The sequence below is a fragment of the Mytilus trossulus genome, unplaced genomic scaffold (genome assembly GCF_036588685.1).
Source record: "Mytilus trossulus isolate FHL-02 unplaced genomic scaffold, PNRI_Mtr1.1.1.hap1 h1tg000024l__unscaffolded, whole genome shotgun sequence".
In the NCBI taxonomy this organism is placed as follows: domain Eukaryota; kingdom Metazoa; phylum Mollusca; class Bivalvia; order Mytilida; family Mytilidae; genus Mytilus; species Mytilus trossulus.
Window position 1 is genome coordinate 6,832,966 of NW_026963290.1, and position 13,507 is coordinate 6,846,472.

Consider the following 13,507-nt stretch of genomic DNA (forward strand, 5'->3'; position numbering starts at 1 on the left):
ATATTTGTTTAGGGGCCAGTTGAAGGACGCCTCCGGGTGCGGGAATTTCTCGCTACATTGAAGACTTGTTGGTGACCTTCTGCTGTTGTTTTTTTCTATGGTCGGGTTGTTGTCTCTTTGGCACATTCTCCATTTCCATTTTCAATTTTATAGTTGATTGTGTACGACTAGGATGTCACTAATGCCTGAGTAGGGTGTTACAAGGACATGACTGGGGTGTTAGATAGGACATTATAAATAAAGGTGTGATAGATACAATAGAACAATTATTACAAAGATGTGATGTCTGTATGTATTATAAAGTTGATTGTGTATGACTAGGATGTCACAAATGCCAGACTAGGATGTTTCAATGGCATGACTTGGGTGTTAGATGAAGACATTATAAATGAAGGTGGGATAGATACAATAGAACAATTATTACAAAGATTTGATGTCTGTATGTACTGTATAGTTGATTGTGTATGACTAGGATGTCCCAAATACCTGACTAGGGCTATGAGGGCATGACTGGGGTGTAAGATGTAGACCTTATATATGTAGGTGTGATAGATATAATAGAACAATTATTACAAAGATGTGATGTCTGTATGTATTCTGATATAGTTGAATGTGTATGACTGGGATGTCCCAAATGCCTGACTAGGGTGCTATGAGGGCATGAATGGGGTGTTAGATGAAGACATTATAAATTAAGGTGTGATAGATACAATAGAACAATTAGTACAAAGATATGATGTCTGTATGTATTATATAGTTGATTGTGTATGACTGTGATGTCCCAAATGCCTGACTAGGGTGCTATGAGGGCATGACTGGGGTGTTAGATGAAGACATTATAAATTAAGGTGTGATAGATACAATAGAACAATTATTACAAAGATATGATGTCTGTATGTATTATATAGTTGATTGTGTATGACTGGGATGTCCCAAATGCCTGACTAGGTTGCTATGATGGCATGACTGGGGTGTTAGATGAAGACATTATAAATGAAGGTGTGATAGATACAATAGAACAATTATTACAAAGATATGAATGTCTAAAATTGAGAATGGAAATGGGGAATGTGTCAAAGAGACAACAACCCGACCAAATAAAAAACAACAGCAGAAGGTCACCAACAGGTCTTCAATGTAGCGAGAAATTCCCGCACCCGGAGGCGTCCTTCAGCTGGCCCCTAAACAAATATATACTAGTTCAGTGATAATGAACGCCATACTAATTTCCAAATTGTACACAAGAAACTAAAATTAAAATAATACAAGACTAACAAAGGTCAGAGGCTCCTGACTTGGGACAGGCGCAAAAATGCGGCGGGGTTAAACATGTTTGTGAGATCTCAACCCTCCCCCTATACCTCTAACCAATGTAGAAAAGTAAACGCATAACAATACGCACATTAAAATTCAGTTCAAGAGAAGTCCGAGTCTGATGTCAGAAGATGAAACCAAAGAAAATGTATGTATTATATAGTTGATTGCGTATGACTAGGATGTCACAAATGCCTGACTAGGGTGTTACAAGGGCATGACTGGGTGTTAGATGAAGACATTATAAATGTAGGTGTGATAGATACAATAGAACAATTATTACCAAGATATGATGTCTGTATGTATTATATAGTTGATTGTGTATGACTGGGATGTCCCAAATGCCTGACTAGGGTGCTATGAGGGCATGACTAGGGTGTTAGATGAAGACATTATAAATGAAGGTGTGATAGATACAATAGAATAATTATTACAAAGATTTGATGTCTGTATGTATTATATAGTTGATTGTGTACGACTAGGATGTCACAAATGCCTGAGTAGGATGTTACAAGGGCATGACTGGCGTGTTAGATAGGACATTATAAATGAAGGTGTGATAGATACAATAGAATAATTATTACTATAGAATAATAAATAAGATGTAAGATGGTCTATCTATTGAGTGTATATGTTGTGTACAAGTTTTCATTTTGTACAAATTATAATTTGTACAAAAATATTGTACAAATTACAATTTGTACAAAACGTGCCTGTACAAATTACAATTTGTACAAAATTTGACCAAAATTCACTGATAACTTGTACATGTTGTACAACAGTTTTTAATACGAATTTTGGTGAAAAATGCAATGATTCACATGGTAGAATTGTAATTAACTGACAACATACTAAACCTTATTAACATAACACACCGTTTTACACAACTACAAAAGGCAGGTTGATCTTTGATATATAGGATTTTTTTTCTTCAAATTTTTAATACATAAACGTCTTTTTCTTTAAAAAAAATTATCATTCAATAGTACTGCTTGATTAGTTCTTATCGTTATTTTGAGGTATTTTTTTTTATTTAGAAACTTTGCAAACGATTATATTTGTAAAATTTCATATTTCATATTGTTGGAAAAAAAACATTGATAAAAAAAGGCAAAACAACAACTGACATATTCCTGACTTTAGCATAGTCATATTCCTAACCAAATGGGGTGTTTAATCTTCTGGGATATTTATTTTGTCTAAAAGTCTGACCGAAGCAGTTAAATACACATGTTTATTCACAGCAACAGTTCCTGAGCTTATAGGCTCGCTATATGAAACAGTTAAAATGCCTGTAAAACAGGTCGTTATCGATTTGAGAGTCAAAAGATGGTTTGCAATACCTGATTCCATAAATCACTATATCACCTGCTCTAACAATTGATAAAGAACTACTTTTGAATTATGTAACTTAGGTTTACTTTCTGGTCATTTAGTACGTAGCAATTCAATAATGTGTATCAATGCTTTTTTAGCCAAAATCCGTATAAAAAATTATTGTACAAGTTATAAGTGAATTTTTGTCCTATTTTGTATTTTGTACAAATTGTAATTTGTACAAGCACTTTTTGTACAAATTACAATTCGTACAAAGTCAAAATACAAATTATGATTTGTACAATATTTTTGTACTAATTATAATTTGTACAAAATGATAACTTGTACATAACATATATATATATGACCAGTATGTATTATTATGTTGATGCAGTATATTAACAATTAGTAAATTTTATGATTCTGAAGTACAGTGTTTATTTTTAGACTTGACAATCGAATGATGTAAATGTTTTCTATTTGTGTTCATTGTTAAATTTTGGCCAGGTGATGCCATCTGTAACTTACATTTTAATTCACTTGTTAAAACCTTATGTATCAATGTTGATCCTCTTTCATGGTTTTTGTATTTGTATTTATAAAAAATCGAAAGTTTGATTTTTTTGTTCAATCAATAATGAAAGTGAAATAACAATTCGCTTTTTGCAGCCAAAAAGGTTCAATTTTGTCAAATTGCGCTAAGAAACATTGATAATTAGTTATTCACTTGCAAGTGAATGAGTCGACCTCTTTAAATCTGTATTCATGTGAACTTCAATTTAACCCCTAGCTAGAGATTGACAACACATGCATTGTACGTGTACTCGTTAGTTAAAGAAAAAGAATTTCAACAATGTGAGTGAAACTACGGTAAATCGTTTGATTACTAATTCGATGCACATAAAATCATTCTTATACGGTTAAAAGCAATGAGAAACATCTATTTTTAGCTCACCTGGCCTAAAGGGCCAAGTGAGCTTTTCTCATCACTTGGTGTCCCTGGTCCGTCGTCTGTCGTCGTTAACTTTTACAAAAATCTTCTCCTCTGAAACTAATGGGCCAAATTTAACCAAACTTGACCACAATCATCATTGGGGTAACTAGTTTAAAAAATGTTTTCAGTGACCCGGTCAACAAACCAAGATGGCCTCTATGGCTAAAAATAGAACATAGGGGTTAAATGAAGATTTTGGCTTATAACTCTGAAACGAAAGCATTTAGAGCAAATCTGACATGGATTAATATTTTTTATCAAGTCAAGATTTATCTGAAAACAGCGATAATGTTCAGCAAAGTAAGATCTACAAATAAGTCAACATCACCAAAATTGTCAGTTGACCCCTTAAGGAGTAATTGCCCTTAATAGGCAATTTTTAACCATTTTTCTTAAATTTTTGTTATTGTTTCATGTGTTTACAAAAATCTTCTCCTCTGAAACTACTGGGCCAAATTAATCCAAACTTGGCCACAATCATCATTAGGGTATCTTGTTAAAAAAATGTGTGGCGTGATCCTGCCAACCAACCAAGATGGCTGCCATAGCTAAAATAGAACATAGGGGTAAAATGTAGATTTTGGCTTATAACTCTAAAACCAAAGCATTTAGAGCAAATCTGTCATAGGTAAATTTGTTTATCAGGTCAAGATCTATCTGCCCTGAAATTTTCAGGCAAATTGGACAACCTGTTGTTGGGTTGCTGCCCCCGAATTAGTAGTTTTAAGGAAATTTTGCAGATTTTGGTTATTATCTTGAATATTAATATAGATAGAGATAAACTGTAAACAGCAATAATGTTCAGCAAAGTAAGATCTACAAATAAATTAACATGACCAAAATTGTCAATTGACCCCTTAAGGAGTTATTGCCCTTTATAGTAAATTTTACCAATTTTCATCCATTTTTGTAAATATTTAGAAAATGTTTTCCACTGCAATTACTGTGCCAAGTTCATTATAGATAGAGATAATTGTAGCAACAAGAATGTTCAGTAATGAAAGATCTACAAATACATCACCATCACCAAAACACAATTTTGTCATGAATTTATCTGTGTCCATTGTTTAATATGCACATAGACCAAGGTGAGCGACACAGGCTCTTGAGAGCCTCTAGTTAATAATACAGGTCCCTGGTAGATGTAACATATCAGAGTGTAGTACACCTTAAATCATACAGGTCTCTGGTAGATGTTACATATGATGGTGTAGTACACCTTACATAATACAGGTCTCTGGTGGATGTTACAAATGACAGTGTATAAAAAAGAAGATGTGGTATGATTGCGAATGAGACAACTATCCACAAACGACCAAAATGACACAGACATTAACAACTATAGGTCACCATACGGACTTCAACAATGAGCAAAGCCCATACCGCATAGTCAGCTATAATAGGCCCCGATAAGACACTGTAAAACAATTTAAACGAGAAAACTAACGGCCTTATTTATGTAAAAAAATGAACGAAAAACAAATATGTAACACATAAACAAACGACAACCACTGAATTACAGGCTCCTGACTTGGGACAGGCACATACATAAATAATGTGGCAGGGTTAAACATGTTAAAGGGATCCCAATCCTCTTCCTAACCTTGGACAGTGGTATAACAGTACAACATAAGAACGAACTATAAAAATCAGTTGAAAAAAGCTTAACTCATCAGATGGACAAAAATACAAGTAGACGTGGCCGAGAACTTATGCATCCCGACACAAAAAGACGCAATGAACAGATCTGAGAGTACTCGCAGTTATCTGACAGCTAGTTCAAAGCCACTAACAACTAATACAAAAATCATGCATCTAAGACTAAACTATCAATCCTTACACATCCAACATCCAATTGATTTAGTGTAAAGACGTCATAAACAGCCAGACAAAAACATGACCTTGTGCAATACCAAGTTACAGGTATCGACAGATTGTAGATCCATGAATATGTATATGTATATCACATACTAGTAATATTTAGTTAGCTTTTAATTTACTGATAACAAAATCAATATTTATACCAATAAAAACAATATTCAATGATCTTATTACAGTGTTGAATAGGTAATCTTTTAGAATAAGTTTATTTAAAGGAGGGACAAGTTTACATGGATCATTTCTAAATTTCCGGGCACGGTTAACAACATTTCCGTAAAAATGAGGATGTGCTATCCCGTTTGAAATAAGTTTTCTACAGGTACAACCAAACTTCAAAACCAAATGTTAGATGGTCTATCTAATGAAACATGCTTGGTATAATTGGTTTTTATGGTGTAGTAAGATAGTACTATGATGTCATATCTATTGAAACATGCTAGGTATAATTGGTTTTTTTTTTTGGTGTAGTAAGATAGTACTATGTACATCAACCAGGATACATTTGGTATATAAGGTGTATCACATCCACCAGAGTATATGTGGTATATAAGGTGTATAACATCCTCCTGTGTTACATCAACCCAAGTACAGGATACATGTGGTATATAAGGTGTATAACATCCTTTTGTGTGACATCAACCAGGGTACATGTGGTATATAAGGTGTATAACATCCTCCTGCGTTACATCAACCCGGGTACATGTGGTTTATAAGGTGTATAACATCCTCCTGTGTTACATCCACCAGGATAAATGTGGTATATAAGGTGTTTAACATCCTCCTGTGTTACATCGACCCGGGTTGGTGTATGTAAGGTGTATAACATCCTCCTGTGTTACATCAACCAGGGTACATGTGGTATATAAGGTGTATAACATCCTCCGGTGTTACATCAACCAGGGTACATGTGGTATATAGGGTGTATAACATCCTCCTGCGTTACATTAACCCGGGTACATGTGGTATATAAGGTGTATAACATCCTCCGGTGTTATATCAACCAGGATACATGTGGTATATAAGGTGTATAACATCCTCCTGTGTTACATCAACCGGGGTACATGTGGTATATAAGGTGTATAACATCCTCCTGTGTTACATCGACCCGGGTTGATGTATGTAAGGTGTATAACATCCTCCTGTGTTACATCAACCAGGGTACATGTGGTATGTAAGGTGTATAACATCCTCCTGTGTTACATCAACCAGGGTACATGTTGTATGTAACGTGTATAACATCCTCCTGTGTTACATCAACCAGGGTACATGTGGTATATAAGGTGTATAACATCCTCCTGAGTTATATCAACCAGGGTACATGTGGTATATAAGGTGTATAACATCCTCCTGAGTTACATCAACCGGGGTACATGTGGTATATAAGGTGTATAACATCCTCCTGTGTTACATCCACCAGGATACATGTGGTATATAAGGTGTATAACATCCTCCGGTGTTACATCAACCCGGGTACATGTGGTATATAAGGTGTATAACATTCTCCTGAGTTACATCAACCGTGGTACATGTGGTATATAAGGTGTATAACATCCTCCTGTGTTACATCAACCAGGGTACATGTGGTATATAAGGTGTATAACATCCTCCGGTGTTATATCAACCGGGGTACATGTGGTATATAAGGTGTATATCATCCTCCTGTGTTACATCCACCAGAGTACATGTGGTATATAAGGTGTATAACATCCTTCTGTGTTACATCAACCAGGGTACATGTGGTATATAAGGTGTATAACATCCTCCTGAGTTACATCAACCGGGTACATGTGGTATATAAGGTGTGTAACAGCCTCCTGTGTTACATCAACCAGGGTACATGTGGTATATATTAAAGGTGTATAACATCCTCCTGCGTTACATCCACCAGGATACATGTGGTATATAGGGTGTATAACATCCTCTTGGGTTGCATAAACGTGGGTACATGTGGTATATAAGGTGTATAACATCCTCCTGTGTTACATCCACCAGAGTACATGTGGTATATTAGGTGTATAACATCCTCCTGTGTTACATCAACCCGGGTACATGTGGTATATAAGGTGCATAACATCCTTCTGTGTTACATCAAGAAAGGTCAAAAACAAAAAACAAAAACTAACACTCCTTCTTTTGATGTCAATGGTTGCTCCCATAACTTGCAGGTTTGTTTTTATTCTTTTTTTCCCCATTTTATACTTGTTAATAGTGTGAACTTTTCAATAATGCCATTAAAATTTTAATCGTATAACTCGTGCTAAAACTATTCCCGCGGAAATGTGTGTACTCGTGGTTTACGTAAGTAACGTATCGGACGCAAGTGTATTTTATACTATTTTTCTTTGTTTTCTTATATTAAAAGCGTGTATTATTTGCGATATGCTTATTTTTGAAAGATAAACTTGATCTAGAAAAGATCGCTGTTTTACCGGAAAAAACAAAGACTCGTAATTGTTATTGTGAAAATGAAATACGTGCTCCCTTTACGTTCGTTCGTACCTTTCGTCAATTTGTAAGAAAGCTCTAATAATTCCTCCAGCAGCGTCTTGTGGTCCTGAAATGCACAGATAAGTTTTTTATGTCAACTGCATGACATTGGACCTTACCATTTTACCGCGTTCAAGGTTTATCATTGGTGATAAAAAAAACAACTTTAACCAAGGGCAATGTACATCATGATGTTAGTAGTTCAGTTCAGTTTCTTGTATTTTCCACCATTAATAGTGGAGCACTACCCTGGCGTTGAAGACTATGTAAATAGATATAGGAAGATGTGGTGTGAGTGCCAATGAGACAACTCTCCATACAAATAACAATTTAAAAAGTAAACCATTATAGGTTAAAGTACGGCCTTCAACACGGAGCCTTGGCTCACACCGAACAACAAGCTATAAAGGGCCCCAAAATTACTAGTGTAAAACCATTCAAACGGGAAAACCAACGGTCTAATCTATATAAACAAAACGAGAAACGAGAAACACGAATATATTACATAAACAAACGACAACTACTGTACATCAGATTCCTGACTTAGGACAGGTGCAAACATTTGCAGCGGGATTAAACGTTTTAATGGATCTAAACCTTCTCCCTTTTTCTGAAACAATAGCATAACATCACAACAAAGAAAAACATACGATAAAATATCAATTGGCAGACTTAACTCAATCAAAAAACCTATGATTAAACAATGAACGAATAAATTTGATCTGCGATATCTGAATACAAATGCACAGTTAATTAAATATTAGAGACAAACATAAATCTGTTAAACATACCTACTACATCTTACAGCACATTAAGCACCATACCTGTGGCCTATTAAACCCTCGAAACATCTAACAGCACATGTGTGAAAGAATATAAGTTCCCCAATAATATTTGTTTCTAAAGAAAGTTTTAGCATACAACAAAAGTTCCATTTGGGAACTTTCCTTATATAATATGCCATCCAATGCTATAAGAAATTTCCTTCACAAAGGATAAAATATTACTTAAGGAAAGTTCCCAACTGGAACTTTTGTTATATGCTAAAATTTAACTCTGGTCACCTAAAAGAGGGACGAAAGATACCAAAGGGATAGTCAAACTCATAAATCTAAAACAAACATACAACGCCATGGCTAAAAATGAAAAAGACAAACAGACAAACAATAGTACACATAACACAACATAGAAAACTAAAGAATAAACAACACGAACCCCACCAAAAAACTAGGGGTGATCTCAGGTGCTCCGGGAAAGTTAGAAGATCTAGGTTGGTCCCCTCCGTAAAACATTCAGTATGCCTTCGGAATATACAAATATTAATTTCAATAACGGCCGGGAAACAGACTATAGCAGATCCTGCTCCACATGTGGCACCCGTCGTGTTGCTTATGTGATTACAAATCCGGTAAAAAGTCTAATTCGGAAATACTAACACATACATATTGATGTTGGTAACCTCAGCATATATACCAAGCATGTTTCAAAAGATTGACATCAGATTTGGGTGTATGTAAGTCGCCTTTGGTCTGCAATTGAGATACAAGCGATGTGTACCTGAAGTATTATACTATAAGCCTGTCGAAAGTGTTGATGGGATAACACATAAAAGGGCATTAAGCGGAATTCCGAAAACACGATAAACCATCATAAAAGCCTAGAAAACTAACATAAAGGCAACTACCCATAAGAGTCAAAATCTTCCCCCAGCACTGCCCATGCATGCCATTGGGGAATATTATAGTCCAAACTAATACTTAGGGTGTCTTCTATATCCCTGAACCTTTACGTATACTAAAATATGTGAACGTAAGCCAAAAAAATATTTAATCGACCCCTACCCCCAATTTGGATAGTCAGACGCCAATATTGACCATACCAACCCCGGATTTTTCACCCTAGGCACCAAACTGAACATATTATTGGTCTATACAAGGTGTCATTTTCATCTTAAAGGCCTTGGCTAACTTTAAGATGTGCTTTCCAACATAAATAGGTGCTTCATTAAGCAAAAAAAAAAACACGATAAACCATCATAAAAGCCTAGAAAACCAACAAAAAGGCAACTACCCATAAGAGTGAAAATCTTTCCCCAGCACCGCCCAGGCAATGCCATTGGGGTATAGTATAGCTTAAACTAATGCCCAGTGTGTCTACTACATATAAAAAAGAAGATGTGGTATGATTGCCAATGAGACAACTATCCACAAAAGACCAAAATGACACAGACATTAACAACTATAGGTCACCGTATGGCCTTCAACAATGAGCAAAGCCCATACCGCATAGTCAGCTATAATAGGCCCCGATAAGACAATGTAAAACAATTCAAACGAGAAAACTAACGGCCTTATTTATGTAAAAAAATGAACGAAAAACAAATATGTAACACATAAACAAACTGACTTGGGACAGGCACATACATAAATAATGTGGCGGGGTTAAATATGTTAGCGGGATCCCAACCCTCCCCCTAACCTGGGACAGTGGTATAACAGTACAGCATAAGAACGAACTATAAAAATCAGTTGAAAAATGCTTAACTCATCAGATGGACAAAACTACAAGTAGACGTGGCCGGGTACTTATACATCCCGACACAAAAAGATCTGAGAGTACTCGCAGTTATCTGACAGCTAGTTCAAAGCCACTAACAACTAATAAAAAATCATGCATCTAAGACTAAACAATCAATCCGTACACATTTTAGATGCTGATGTTCCTTTAGCTCCATCTTACATAAATGTAAACGTAAGCCAAAAACAATTTTAATTGACCATTACTCGCCTGTCTTAACGTCAGGGTACACAAATTGCACCTATTTTGACAGTTTTTTAACCTACGTTTATTTATGCTTCAGACAAAAGTTTTCAGTATATGTTTATTTTGTAGATGTATCACTATTTACTATATGCATGGTTTCACCAATTTATTTTTGAATCCATATGGAATCACAGAAAAATGGTCTAAACTGACCTACAAACCATCAATGATTCTGAAATTAGGAGTACCCAATTAAATTGCATCCATGTTTAAATTCGCATCGTTAAAAGTAAAATAACAGAGCTTTTGTTTAATTTCTTCCGATATTTTGAACAATTGGATATTAGTCCATAGTAAAATCACAAAAATACTGAACTCCAAGGAAAATTCAAAAAGGAAAGTCCCAATCAAATGGCAAAATCAAAAATTCATACACATCAAACGAATGGATAACAACTGTCATATTCCTGACTTGGTACAGGCATTTTCTTATGTAGAAAATGGTGGATTGAACCTGGTTTTAAAGCTAGCTAAACCTCTCACTTGTATGACAGTCGCATCAAATTCCCTTTTATTGTCACCGATGCGTGAACAAAACAAACAGACACAACAGGCAAAAATGTCAAAAATATAGGGGTACAGCAGTCAACATTGTGTTATCATCTTAAAATCACTATAAAAACAACAAATGTAACGAAGAAGCACAAAAAGGCATACATCAAAATTAACATCCTCATTATGCTTACTCTTCATTTTAAAAGAAATTGATGCTTGTAACACATTTTTAAAATAGTTTAAAAAAGATGACGTTTCAGTACCTTTTGCTTTTTTTGTAAACACTTCATCTGTTAATAAATACTGTGAACGTTTTGTGCATATCTAAATATTTCTACCTATGTTGAAAGATATGCATAGTATCAAATCATAAAAATACAAATTATTAAGTCTCTAGGAAATCGTTCAAGATTTCCGCTGCTATTTTTGCTAAATAGGTGCATTTTGGGTACCGTTACGTTATAGCTAGACACCAATATTGATTAATTGGAAGATGTGGTATGAGTGCGCCCGGCATGAGACAACTCTCCATCCAAGAAAAAATTTATAAAAGTAACCATTATTAACCGGAAAACTTTGCTCACCTAACAAAAAAAACACCTAACAACAAGCTATAAAGGGCACCATGAAAAATACTGACGAAATTATGTAACGTTGAAAACTAACGGCCTAATTTATAACATCACAATTTACGAAAAGCAATATGACATACACCAACAGTTCATAATCACTGATTGCCGCAAGCTTGCAGGAACTACACATATACCAATGGCATGTGTGTAGACACATTCAATTCATCTATTTCAAATTGCACAGCAACATTTTTAAAAAGTCAATTCCTGTCTTTATACAAACGGTCATTGAAAGAATTCTTGCAAACTCATGAAATTTAAGGAAATACATACATGCATTTGAGTAACAGTTATTCTCAAATGACATAATATACCTGTATTAAAAAATGAAAAAGGTTAAATCTCAAATGTGTGTTAAGTATATAAAGCTAGGTAATAATTGCATTAATTTACAGAATTTAACTTAATCTTAATAAACATGATCATGATGGTGCAGTACATCAGTTACACATTCAAACTTATAATAGCTTAAGTTTTTCATTCACACATACATGTATATATATTTAGTATAGTTGCTTACTTAATTATGTATGATGATAACATTAATTGTTTTATTAAAACATGCAGTTCTATGAATCATGTGTACATACAAAATGACACATACTGATTATCCCATATTATTGAACCAAAATGCCTCCTTGATCTCTCATATGTGAAATACATTTCCAAACATAACCAACATGACCTAGCCACAATTTCAAATTGTTAGCATCCAGGAAGTGCCAACTAGGCATGCCCAGTCAATCTTGTGTAATTCCTGCAATGTTCTGGCAAACATATAGAATGGTCAAAGTTTTCTGCAATCTTGCGGCAAACATTCTTCATTATTTTAAACTTTCTGGCAATCTTATGGCAAACATTCTTTATTGTTTTAAACTTGCTGGCAATCTTACGGCAAACATTGATGTTTCTGCAATCTTCCCGCAAGCTGGCAGCAAAAAGCAGCAATGTTTGCCAGAAGTTTGCAGTTCAGTCATGTCAGTAGCGGCAAACATCTGCAAACACTATTTTCTGTGTTCCAGCAAACTTTTTGTTTGCCGCAAGCTTAATTGCAGCAAGTCTGCAGCAAGTTTTGGGCAAACAATTCAATTTCATAAGGGTGACAAGGGTGGTGAACCCGCATTACTAAAGCTAAATGGCTAAACAATCGCCGTGGAAATGAGATGTGCCCTCAATGCTGATACAACTTCATACCAAATACTATTGACTTATCATTAAAAGTTCAAAGTTTTTTTGTGACTTCTTTGATCTTCTTTGTTTCGGGATTTTTTCGTATAGAGTCTAGAGGGGGATATGAGGGGCCCATATCCCGAAAACCCAGGCTTAAAACATGACGAAATCCCGAACTTAAAAAAAACGTTGCGAAATCCCGAGGTATCGAAATTCGAATAAAGAAATTCCCGGAGCCCGAAAGGGTCAATCCCGAAATCCCGAGCTTAAAAACCCCTGATCCCGGAGTCCCGATAAAGGTCCTATCCTCCCTCAATCTACTGATCATATTTTACTTAGATTCTAACCGTAAAAAAAAATAAAAAAATCCGACATTGTTCTTTGTTTTAATATT